This window comes from Hyaena hyaena, unplaced genomic scaffold (assembly GCF_003009895.1).
Source record: "Hyaena hyaena isolate Hyena2069 unplaced genomic scaffold, ASM300989v1 scaffold_326, whole genome shotgun sequence".
NCBI classification, from domain to species: domain Eukaryota; kingdom Metazoa; phylum Chordata; class Mammalia; order Carnivora; family Hyaenidae; genus Hyaena; species Hyaena hyaena.
Window position 1 is genome coordinate 1,210,515 of NW_024080959.1, and position 12,809 is coordinate 1,223,323.

Below are 12,809 nucleotides of genomic sequence, written 5' to 3' on the forward strand. Positions count from 1 at the left end.
TTCATTCTCAGGCAGATTCACAACCATGCCATCATCTGCTCATCTTGATTTCTGCGATGACTATTTTATTCTTTGGAAGCATAAACCAGAGGATTTGTAGCCTTTTAAATGGAACTGTTGTTTTTTAAAATGAATATGTATCTTAGCAGGAAAAACATTTGACAACAGGTTGATTTTATTTTACATGAACAAATGAGACATAAAAAGAAGAAAAGTGTCCTTTACACTGTCAATTCATTGCAAGTTCTTAAATAAACAATGAAATTCAACATTTTCAGTTTAAATGTCATCATCTGTCATATTACACAAATATTCAATGTATTTACTCAGTGTTGCCTGCCCAAGTATCAAAATTCAGGGAAAAATATAAATGATTAAAAGGATGATAGAGGGGCGCCTGGGTGGCTCAGTCAGTTAAGCGTCCGACTTCGGCTGAGGTCATGATCTTGTGGTCTGTGAGTCTGAGCCTCACTTGGGGCTCTGTGCTGGCAGCTCAGAGCCTGGAGCCTGCTTTGGATTCTGTGTCTCCCTCTCTCTCTGACTCTTGCCTGATCCCACTCTGTCTCTCTCTCTCAAAAATAAATAAACATTAAATAAATAAATAAATAAATAAATAAAAGGAAGATAGAGCTGTATTTTGGTAATTCTATTACCATTATTTGCACCACAGGAAAAAAAACTGTGAGCTGTGAACAAACTGCATGTTTTGCCTTGACTCCTTGCCTTGCAAAAGAAGTAAATATCTGGTATCAATTGCTAATTAAGCCGAAATAAGACTCAATTCACCTCTTTAAATGGTCTTGCTAAACCTACCCCTTCATTGTTCACAGGCCTTAATGAGTTGTGTTTTTATAACTTCTATTTTTATTGCTTTCCAGATTATAGAATCTGTTTTCACATGAGACCTACTTATATAACTCCCTCTGACCCTTTACTCTTCATAAAAATTCAATAAGCTTGTAACTAGCACATTACGCCTTTACAATATGTCATGGCACTTATTATCAGTAGGCAAGGGGGCGTGGTTTCCCAAACAGAGCCATAGGAAGTTTAATGTGACTTCTGTCAGCAAAAAAAGAGAACACTGAATGTCTAATAAATGAGATCTTTGGACACAGAACACCAAATTTTCCAAATCAGCATTCTTACAAATTAAAGATGAATCTCAGGACACCTGGGTGGCTCAGTCGGCTAAGTGTCTGACTTTGGCTCAGGTCATGATCTCACATTTCGTGGGTTCGAGCCCTGTGTTGGGCTCTGTGCTGACAGCCAGCTCAGAGTCTGGAGACTGTTTCAGATTCTGTGTCTCCCTCTTTCTCTAATCTTCCCCTGCTCACGCTGTCTCTCTCTCTCTCTCTCTCTCTCTCTCAGAAATAAATAAAACATCTTAAAAAAAAGATAAATCTGAGGTTTGGATGAACTTTTCTCTGAAGGATGTATGGATTAAACACAAGGGAAAATAATTAAATAAAAGCATTTTAGGTTTTGTTCACTATTTGGACAGATATATAATAAGATACTATCATATCTATTGATGCCATAATACCTATTTGTTCTTCTCAGGAAGAAAATATATCCTTCAATTTATCTTTTTTAAAATATGAATTAATATCAAAGTAATAAATCATTAATGAGGTTTATTAAAAATTTCTTTTGTTTATTATTATTTTTTAATATTTTATTTATTTCTGAGAGAGAGAGAGAGAGAGACAGAGTGAGCAGGGGAGGGTCAGAGAGAGAGGGAGACACAGAATCTGAAACAGGCTCCAGGCTCTGAGCTGGCTGTCAGCACAGAGCCCGACGCGGGGCTCGAACCTACAAACCATGAGATCATGACCTGAGCCAAAGTCGGACGCTTAACCAACTGAGCCACCCAGGCCGCCCTTAAAATTTCTTTTAAAAAATTATTCTGATAACCAGTTTTCAAAAGCCTTACTGATTACATTTCTAAGACCTTTTCAAAAATGTATTGTTTTTAGATAATCTTTAAAGATAAAAAATTACCCTTTAATTTTTTTACTTAGAATTCTTTTGGTATATACATACAATTCTTTTGTTCTATGTATATAAAATGTATATGGGGCACCTGGCTGACTCGGTTTGTACAGCATGCAACTCTTGATCTCAGAGTTGTAAATTTTGAGCCCCCTGTTGGGTGTAGAGATGACTTAAAAATAAAATCTTTTAGGGGCACTTGGGTGGCTAAGTCGGTTAAGCAACATGAACTTGCTGTTGAGTTCAAACCCTTGTCGGCTCTGCGCTGACAGCTCAGAGCCTGGAGCCTACTTCAGATTCTGTCTCTCTCTCTCTCTCTCTCTGTCCCTCCCCCACTCACACTCTGTTTCTCTTTCCCTCAAAAATAAATATTAAAAAAAATTTTTTTAAAGAAGGTTAGACCAATTAATGGCACCTCCAAGAAATCGTGATTTGCCCATTTCTCCCAAATCTTATCAATGAATTTTTAAGCTTTTGTTTATATTATTCTTATTCTTTTGTTTATAATATATACAAATTGTTATAACAATTTGTAAATGTTAAATTAATACTTATATATCATTTTATGCAATGTCCCTACTACCACAGCTGTTGCCCATTTTTCCATTGCAAACTATTTATACATAGTTTTGATATTAGGCTTTAATTGATCATTTATTATACATATTTGCCATTTTTGTTTCCTTTAATTGCATTGCACAGAAGTTTTATCTGTGCCCCTAACAGGACAAAGAATCTCATATTTAGATAAGCCCACCACTTTTAATTTTTTATGAATTTTTTTTATAGTTAACACTTTAATTAATCGGTGACCTGTTACACAATGGTTTAACATGCATGTAACAAACATGTTCTCACTAACAAGTGTTTCAACTGTGTTAGAGAAGTATTCTCCAATTTTTGTGCTATGTATAAATTACTAACCGCAAGACAAACTGTGTATAATATAGTGGAATAGAGGGGCGCCAGGGTGGCTCAGTCGGTTAAGCGTCGATTTCAGCTCAGGTCATGATCTCATGGCTCATGAGATTGAGCCCCACATTGGGCTCTGTGCTGACAGCTCAGAGCCTGTTTCGTATCCCATGTCTCCCTCTCTCTCTGCTCCTCCCCTGCTTGTGCTGTCTCTATGTGTCTCAAAAATAAAAATCAACATTAAAAAACTTTTTAAAAAATAGTGGGATGGAAAAGAGGAGAATACTGATGTTATATCTTTACTGCATTGTTTATGTATCTTTTGTTCTATTATATATATTTTGTCTATCTTCTATTTTTTTCTATATATCTCCGAATAGATCAGGGAAAAACTAAAAAAAAAAAAAAAAACTAGTTCATTGTTTGTGACAACTCTATCATACTAATATAAGATTTTCATAAGGAGAAACTACAGGCGCCTGGGTGGCTCAGTCAGTTAAGCATCTGACTTTGGCTAGGTCATGATCTCACAGTTTGTGGGTTTGAGCCTGGGTGGGACTCCGTGCTGCTGGCCTGGAACCTGCTTCAGATTCTGTCTCCCTCTCTGCCCCTCCCCAACTCGTGCTCTGTTTCTCTCCATCTCAGTAATAAAAAAAAAAGGGGGGGGGGACTGAGTGTGGGATATATGCGAACTCTGAATTCCTTTCACAATTAGTTTTCTAAATCTAAAACTATTCTAAAATAAGATATTTATTTTTTTAAAAACTTTATTATATATCCAATTTAAAACTTATTTATCCAACCCAACTTCCCAATCCCAAGCACCAGTCTCTCTCCCGCAGGGAGAAGGACTCCAGGGAAATCATGTTGGGTCCCCCTAAGTATGATGTGATTGCACTTTGGTTCAGTCCCTGTGACAGTGACTCCAAATCCTCCCACCACATGGCCTAAGTGACTCATCGATAAAGACTCCTCCTCTATAAGGGCCAGAGACAAAACTCTCCTGCAAAATCCTATGAGTAACCTTCTTTCTCTCTCCAATGAATTTTAGCAAATGGGTCCAGTACATCTCTTTAATGTGGGATTTTAATAACCATAGTACCCAGTTCTGGGACCTCAGCCAAAACCTAAGGCAAAAGGAAAAGTGTCATTTAATATCATTTTACTCTAGCATAGAAGACTCTTCTTTCTTACAGAGTATTTCATTGAAATTTTAGTGGACCTGATTACTGTATGGGTACCCTGGGTTTAGATTCAAAATCTCCCCAGAAATCACCACAACAAATCTTTAGGCCATATCTTTTGAAATAATTGAAAGGTAGATTAACCAATTTCCAAACCATCAAGACACTGTAGAACTCTGGCCATAAAGAGTACATTAATTCCATTTACACGAAATAGTCCTGCTGACCATCTATTATCCTCGTTAGGTTAACATCTGGGTCTTAAAAATACTTAATTCCAGACTATAATTGTAAATTAGTAGACACTGGTTGAGTCTTTCCTCTATTCTTCCTCACCTGCTTAGAGAAAATGTGCATGGCTAAATCACAGTATGGGTGTTAGTAGATCTTGATATTCTTCAAGATATTAGAATAAAAACTTACCTAGGATTCAAGCTTGGCTTTGGCTGGACAAAGTACTTTTCATGAAGATAGGAACTCAGAGGAAAATGAAGGTCTAGTGGGTAAGACAATGGATTTAGATTCACACTGAATAACTGAATGGAAATGTTAACAAATTAGGTGGATCTATAGGTCTGAAGCTCAGGAGAAAAAGGGATGGAATCGTCGACATACAAAATACTTGAAACCAAGGAAATGGAGATTACTGAGGAGAAACATCTTAAGCGGGTCAGGAAGAGAGCTCCAGATAGCACCCTAAAAATTACCAATTTAAAGGATAAAGAAAGAGAAGCCCACAAGGCTAAAATAAAGGAAGAAACGTAGAGAAGGGGAGGGTCATAAAAACAATAAAAGGGAGCATTTGAAGAAGAAAGTAGTCAACGGTGTTAAATACTGATAAGGAGTCTACGGATAAAGACAGATAAATTTTTGGATTTAAAACATGGAGTTCACCGGTAGAAGTGGGCTAAATGGGTGTTGAGCACCAGGTGTTATATGCAAGTGATGAATCAATAAATTCTACTCCTGAAACCAATATTACATTATATGTTAACTAACTATAATTTAAATAAAAAATTGAGAAAAAAAAAGAAAACAAGTGCCTATACCCGTTTCACATGAAAGTTTTTGAAGGCAAGAAAGTACAATGACAGCAGTCACCCAGTCTCATTCATTTTAGTGACTCAAATTGCTCAGCTTCTTATACTTCAGGCAGTGAAATCTTCCAGTCTCTAGTTCTGCTAAATTACATGATTTTGAAACAAAACACAAAAGTTCCAAAAATCAGCAACTCAGACACTCCTGCCTAAATGAACTACTTACTGCCATCAGCAAAAATTTCCTGTGAACAAAACTTAAATCAGACAAGAAAAGCTCCTTAACAGGCCCGTCCAAAGTCACAAATGAGGAAAAGACAAATTCTACCAGAAAGAGCTTTTTAAAGCCCGGGTTATGTTCAACAAGCAGTTATTTACAAAAGCGTAATCACCCTTCCTTTCGGCTGGCATTTAAGGGAGACAAGTGAAGGTCACTTAGCATCATCCTTGGCTTCAGGAAACTGTCAGGCGTGACCTTAGGTATCAAGACAACCAAAAATGCCTCCAAATATTTCCAAATACCTATGAAGGACCATGCCATGCTGGTTACCAACACTGATCTAACCCCAAATTGCACATTCAAAGTACACATCTGGCAAATTCCTTTGAAGTTTAGGTTTTATGATTCAGACAAATGAAAATATGGAGTTTTGGTTGTCTGTGTTTTGCTAGTTTTTATACAAAGTCACACAAATGAAACAAGGAATGCATTAAAAACAGGGTTGGGGGGGCATCTGGCAGGCTCAGACAGTGGAATATTAGACTCTTGATCTCAGGGCCGTGAGTTGAAGCCTCATGTTGGGCGAAGAGATTACTTTAAAAAAAAGAAAAAGACAGGGGCCATCTGGGTGGCCCAGTCACTTAAGCATCTGACTTCAGCTCAGCTCAGGTCATGATCTCACCGTCCTGAGTTTGAGCCCAGTGTCGGGCTCTGTGCTGACAGCTGAGAGCCTGGAGGCTACTTCAGATTCTGTACCTCCCTCTCTTTGCCCCTCTCCCGCTCATACTCTGTCTCTTTCTCTCAAAAATAAATATTTTTAAAAAAACTTTTTTAATGAACATGTGGAAGACTTACCAGATAAAACACAACTGGAGAAAAAAATTAGGTTTTTAGGTTAGATTATAATATACCATCAAATAATTTGTCAAAAGTGTATCATGTCTACTCAGATGACATAGAGATTGGTACTCAGATAAAAGCAGTTACTGAAATATTCTTGTGGTCCTCGTCCATGTAGAGTAGTGGTCTATACAGCATTGTGAAATGAGTTGGATGAGCATGAAAAGGGACCAAAGTTATTGAGGCAGAGTCTTTAAACTTATGCTGACTTTTCAGAGTTATTTTTATGATAAAGGTGGGAAGTTCCAGAATATATGTTTTTACATTGAAGTTTTTAGGAGTTCCCAGATAAGGTTCTGCTGCAGATATTTCAAATTAAAAAATAAATAACTTTTGTGCTTAAAAAAACCCTTCCATTAATTAAGCATCTCTCAAATGTAATTTAGTTGTAACTGGCTATGGTAGCTAGATGCTATTTGTTTTTAATTTTTTACGTTTATTTATTTTTGAGACAGAGAGAGAGAGACAGAACATGACTTGGGGAGGAGCAGAGAAAGAGGGAGACACAGAATCCAAAGCAGGGTCCAGGCTCTGAGCTGTCAGCACAGAGCCCGACCCAAGGCTCGAACTCATGAACTGCAAGATCATGACCTGAGCCGAAGTCAGATGCTTAACCAACTGAGCCACCTAGGCACCCCCTCATTCCCTAACTTTTTAATAAAGGTGGTAATTTAGGATTCATCAATTACCTAGTAAAATACAGCTTTTATCTATAGTATGTACTAGAGTTTAAGCATGTTTATGTTCATTTGCAAAGAGGACATTGTTGTGAAAAACATAAAATAAACCACAGCATTCCACTCATCTGTCTACCAAGGCAGAGAGGGAGAGCAAATGACTTACTCAAGATGACAGAGCAAATCACAGTAGACACTGGGCATGGACATCTCTTGATTTCTAACCCAGTAGACTTTCCCTGCCCCTCTGGATGAGGCTTCACTCTCCAGGGCTGGAAGCCAAGAACGCTTTGAAAAAGACAAACTTTCCAGTATAAAAATATTTATTTTTTTTTTCAAAAAAATTTTTTTAATGTTTTATTTATTTTTAGGAGAGAGAGAGAGAGACAGCGTGAGCAGGGGAGGGTCAGAGAGAGAGGGAGTCACAGGCTGAAACAGGCTCCAGGCTCTGAGCTGGCAGTCAGCACAGAGCCCGACGCGGGGCTCGAACCCACGAACGGCGAGATCATGACCTAAGCGAAAGTCGGACGCTTAACCGACTAAGGCACCCAGGCGCCCCATCCGGTATAAAAATATTTAAATAGCATGGTTCCCACACAAATCTCTCAAGAGACTGCTTTTCATATTGAAATAAATATCCATTCTTTACCATAGACAGGTCTAGGGTTCGTCATAAATCTAAAAACAATCCTCACATATTTGGGAAGAGGGCTGAATTCTGCCCTTGATGACGGCAAAAGCAAGCAAACTTCAAACAGTCGTATTCCATTGAGTCAGAAAAAAGACAAAAGAACAAGGGGGATTTCTGATGGCTACCACTTCCATTATAAACAAAATAATTACTTTTTTCACCCTAAGAGATTACAAAAAAAAAAAGGTAATAACATCCTTATATTTCCTATCATGCTGGTGTTGCTGAGGGAAGTAACTTGCAGGGGCGATTTGGGCCCTTTTTCGGAAAGATATGCGCCCCAAAGTTGTGTTTTGTCCAATCTTCAGAAGTTTGATCCAGTTTAATTTCTTGGCTGAGTTCTTGCCTTGGTTGAATTCTTTCCAGAGGTTGAGGTCAGAGGGGCCTCACTAACAACAGGCAGCCGTCTCTCTACATGGAGAAAAGACTCAAGTTGGGAAAAGAATGCAAAGGAGGCAGTGCCTTTTCTGTTTCTACAAATCATCAGTGATAGGGAAGGTCAAGCAAGCAGGGCTGAGATGGAAACAGCGTGTTTCCCTTTTAAAGAGGAATTTTAAAGGGATGGGGAACATTTGCAAATATGGAGACTGAGCAGAGTTTTACTGACGCTCAGGACCGAAGGTGGAAAAGTTCCTGCCACTTCCAGCAGCATCAAGATGTCCTAAGGAAAACATGACTTGTAAACGGGGCCGCTGGGTAAGAAAAAGGTACCAAGCCAAACGTAATAAAGAAAATAAGTGCAGTCTTTGGTTGTAGAGAAAACAGAAACCTCCAAAAGAACTTGTTTCCCTCATTGTTGAATTGCTTACCCTTGCAGTTCTGAACTTGAACATGACCACCCTGGGAGGCATTGGCTGCTTCTTCCCAGCCCAGACGTCCTTACACCTCATTCTTCCAAAGGTGCTGTGTCTCTAGTCAGATCTAAAACTTACCATAAATCTAAAAATCATCACCACCACCTGAAAACCATCCCATTGAACGAGGTGGGTTTTGCACCCCATTTTGGCTACACAGAAGAAGAGCTGCAAGAGCCTAGTTTGTGTTTGGAGACCAGCTTTCTGAGCTCTGGATGAGAGGTCGGAGGGTGACTGCAGTGAACAAAATTTTAAATTATTTCATTCTCCCTTCCAGCTTCCAGAAAAAGTCTTGCCGCCAGATTTGTTTAAAAGGATTCCATGCCACGTGAGTGATTTCTTGGCATGAAGAACCTTTCCTTTCATCTTATATTAAGAGCGTGTGTATCACATTCCTTCAAAAGCAAGTTTTCCTTGCACAAACAGACAGTGAGCCCGTGGAGCCTGTGAGAATCCTAAACAAAGCCACGGGTGGGTATTCCAATTCCCCAGCTCTGGGAAAGTCTGAAGTGATCTCCCACCTCAACCATCATCCTCGCTTCACCTGAACTGGTCAGTATTTTGAAAAAGTACTTTTTTTTTTCTGAAAAAGGAACAAGTTTCTATGCTTCTTGGTGCTAAAATCATAAATGGGCTTTCTTGCATTGGAAAATCTGACTAGGACACTAAACACTATGTTTACTGCCCAGCAAGCACACATGCCCCAGTACTCTGGAGAAGGAATAAAAGGCACTTCACGGCTGGAATCTCTCTCCAGACAGACAAGAAGGTGGAGACTCAGGGGCGCCTGGGTGGCTTAGTCGGTTAAGCGTCCGACTTTCGCTTAGGTCATGATCTCGCGGTTCGTGGGTTGGAGCCCCGCATCGGGCTCTGTGCTGACTGCTGGCTCAGAGCCTGGAGCCTGTTTCAATCTGTGACTCCCTCTCTCTCTGACCCTCCCCTGCTCGCGCTGTCTCTCTCTCTCTCCTAGAAATAAATAAAACATTAAAAAAAAAAAAAAAAAAGAAGGTGGAGACTCAGTGCAGGACCTCAGGCAGTATTCTGTTGACGCCAAGCAAGTCGATTTGTGAGCGGGAATAAAAACGGTTCTCTGGCCCCACACCACAGGTGGTCTTCCCTGTCTATTCACCTAGTTAGTGATGTGCATTGAGATCCAGAGAAATCAGCAGCCAGTTCACAGCTATGTAGACCCCCTTCCTGTTTTTTTACTTGAAGTCATTGGGCTTTTGAGGTCAAACAAAAGATTTGATGCAAAACACTGAGAAATGCAGCTCTCTGGGGCATTTTCAGACTCAGTGGTTGGAGATTAATTTTAGTCCTCCACAAAAGACTGTAAGGCAAATTGGGTATATTATTGCGTTTATTACATCTGGTGTGGTCAGAGAAGCATACATTTTAATTTAGGAATTTCTGCTTTCTCCTCTCCACATCCATTTTCCATGAGAAGCTATATCAGGTTAAGTACATAAGTAACCAGATCATGTTTCACTTTTTTTATATACACCAAAAATGAGCTATAAGAGTATGAAGGATTTTGAAGAATAAGATCTTACGCCCTGCTCTGTGTTTGTAGGACAAAAGAGGTAGAAAAATTGGGACTTCTCAGATGGGACTGGGCTGTCCCACAAATGCTGAGCTATCATGGACAGGCTACCCAAACTCCACTGACTCCAAGAATTAGAAACAATGCATTATGTAAACAGCCTATTACATTATTCTTGTTACTACTGCCAAAACTACTAATGCCTAATAAAAATCACGTGTTTAAAACTTATTTGTTTTGTGGATAAAAGAATTTATACATGAGTAGCAACATGGATGGACCTTGAGGGTGTTATGCTGAACGAAATGAGTCAGGCAGAGAAGGACAAATACCATATGTTTGCATGTATAGGAGGATTAGGAGGAACTTAACGGAGGACCGTGGGGGAGAAGAAGGGGGGAAATAGTGGGGGACAGGGAGGGAGGCAAACCATGAGAGACTCTTGAATGCTGAGAATAAACTGAGGACTCATGGGTGTGGGGGGGAGAGGGGGGAGATGGGCATGGAGGAGGGCACTTGTGGGGATGAGCACTGGGTGTTATGTGGAAACTAATTTGACAATAAACTATTTGTTAAAAAAAAAAAAAAGCTCCACATGACTTCGTGCTGAGTGTAGTGTAGAACCTGCTTAAGACCTTCTCTCTCTCTTGGGGCACCTGGGTGGCTTAGTTGGTTAAGCATCCAACTCTTAACTTTGGCTCAGGTCATGATCTCATGGTTTGTGAGTTCAAGCCCCACTATCAGTACTGAGCCTGCTTGGGATTCTCTCTCTCCTCTCTCTGTACACAGCCTTTTTCTTTCTCTCTCCAAATAAACTTCTAAAAAAGACTCTCGCTCTCTCTCGCTTTCACTCTCACTCCCTCTGCCCCTATCCCCTGTTTTTTTTCTCTCTAAAATTCACACACACACACACACACACACAAAACAAAACAAAACACCCAATAGTTCTGCTTAGAGCCCCTCAAGCATTTGTGATGTTATTCATATACTAAAACAATGCCGTGCCTGGCTGGTTAAATGTCCAACTTTGGTTCAGGTCATGATCTCATGGTTCGTGGGTTCAAACAGACAGCTCAGAGCCTGAAGCCGGCTCAGATTCTGTGTCTTCCTCTATCTCTGCCCCTCCCCCACTCACACTCTATCTCCCTCTCTCAAAAATAAACATTTAAAAAGTTTTAAGGGGCTTCTGGGTAGCTCAGTCGGTTAAGCTTCTGACTTTAGCTCAGGTTATGATCTCAAGGTTTGTGAGTTCAAGCCCCGCATTGGGCTCTGTGCCGGCAGCCCAGAGCCTGGAGCCTGCTTCAGATTCTGTGTCTCCCCCTCTCTGTGTCCCTCCCCACTCTCACTCTGTCTCTCTCTCTCAAAAATAGATAAACATTTAAAAAATTAAAAATACATATATACTAAAATAGTGCCTCTTGAACTTTAAGGGACCTACCACTCACCTGAGAATCATGTTAAAATGCATACTCTGGGTCAGTAAATCTAGGGTGGAGTCTGAAACTCTGCATATCTAACAAGCTCACAGTCAAGTCTGGCACTTTGACTTTTAAATTCCTAAATCATTCCATTACGGAGGAATAGAATGACCAATTCTTTAGATACTCACATGACACCAATATACATTGTATCCAAATAAAAACCCAACACCAGACAGACACAATTGTTTTTTTTCCACTGTGGCAACTAATAATGGAGTCACAACAGTGCTATTATCTGGGTTCAAGCAGCCAAGGAGCTCAGCCCCAGTTCTCTCATCAATATATTTATCACATGCAAGAGCTAAGAACCAAATGGCAGCCTATCCTTCTTTTTTTTTAAATTTTTAATGTCTATTTTTTTTATTTTTGAGAGACAGGAAAAAAGATAGAGAGCAAGCAGGGGAGGGGCAGAGAGAGAGACACACACACACAGAATCCAAAGCAGACTCCAGGCTCTGAGCTGTCAGCACAGAGCCCAATGCAGGGCTCGAAACTACGAACCGTGAAATCATGACCTGACCCAAAATCAGGAGTGGGACATGCACCCAACTCAACCACCCAGGCGCCGCCGCAGCCCATCCTTCCTCACAAGACGGGTCACACCTATCTCCAGCTTTGTCTTACAAATCAAAAATCAGCTGCTACAGGTTTGTGGTAACTTGAGTTTTGAATGTCTCTGTAACCAAACCCAAGAATACATGTGAAAATAACATGTATTTGTAACTCGTTTGTTTTGTGTCCATTAGGCACCAGGCAACGTAAACACCAGAAGTGGGGAAGGAACAGACAAGAGAAATAAGGTTTCCTGGTTCCATGGAACTTGACATTCTAGGGAAGAAAACACATGGGCGCAGATGGACACGAACATGATCAGTACTTTGGTGCCACAGGACCTAAGCTAAAAAGGGGAGCCTAAGTGAGATAGAGGGGCACCAAGGAATGCTGCTTTGGAGAAGTGATGCTCAAGCCAAGATCAGAGGACAAATGATCAAGACAAATGATCAAGGGTATTCAAGAGGAAAGGTGTGGACACTCTTCCAGGTGGAAGGAACAGCATATTTAAAGGTACCAAAGCACAAGAGTGCAGGGAGCACTACAAGAATGGAAACTAGTCCAAAATGGTTTCTCTCCACCAGCTAAATAGGCCCGTCAAGATTTTTAATAAGCATTCATTTATTTTTATTATTATATAAGGGGTGCCTGGGTGGCTTAGTCGGTTAAGCGCTCGACTTTCGCTCAGGTCATGATCTCGCGGTTCGTGGGTTCGAGCCCCGCGTCGGGCTCTGTGCTGACTGCCAGCTCAGAGCCTGGAGCC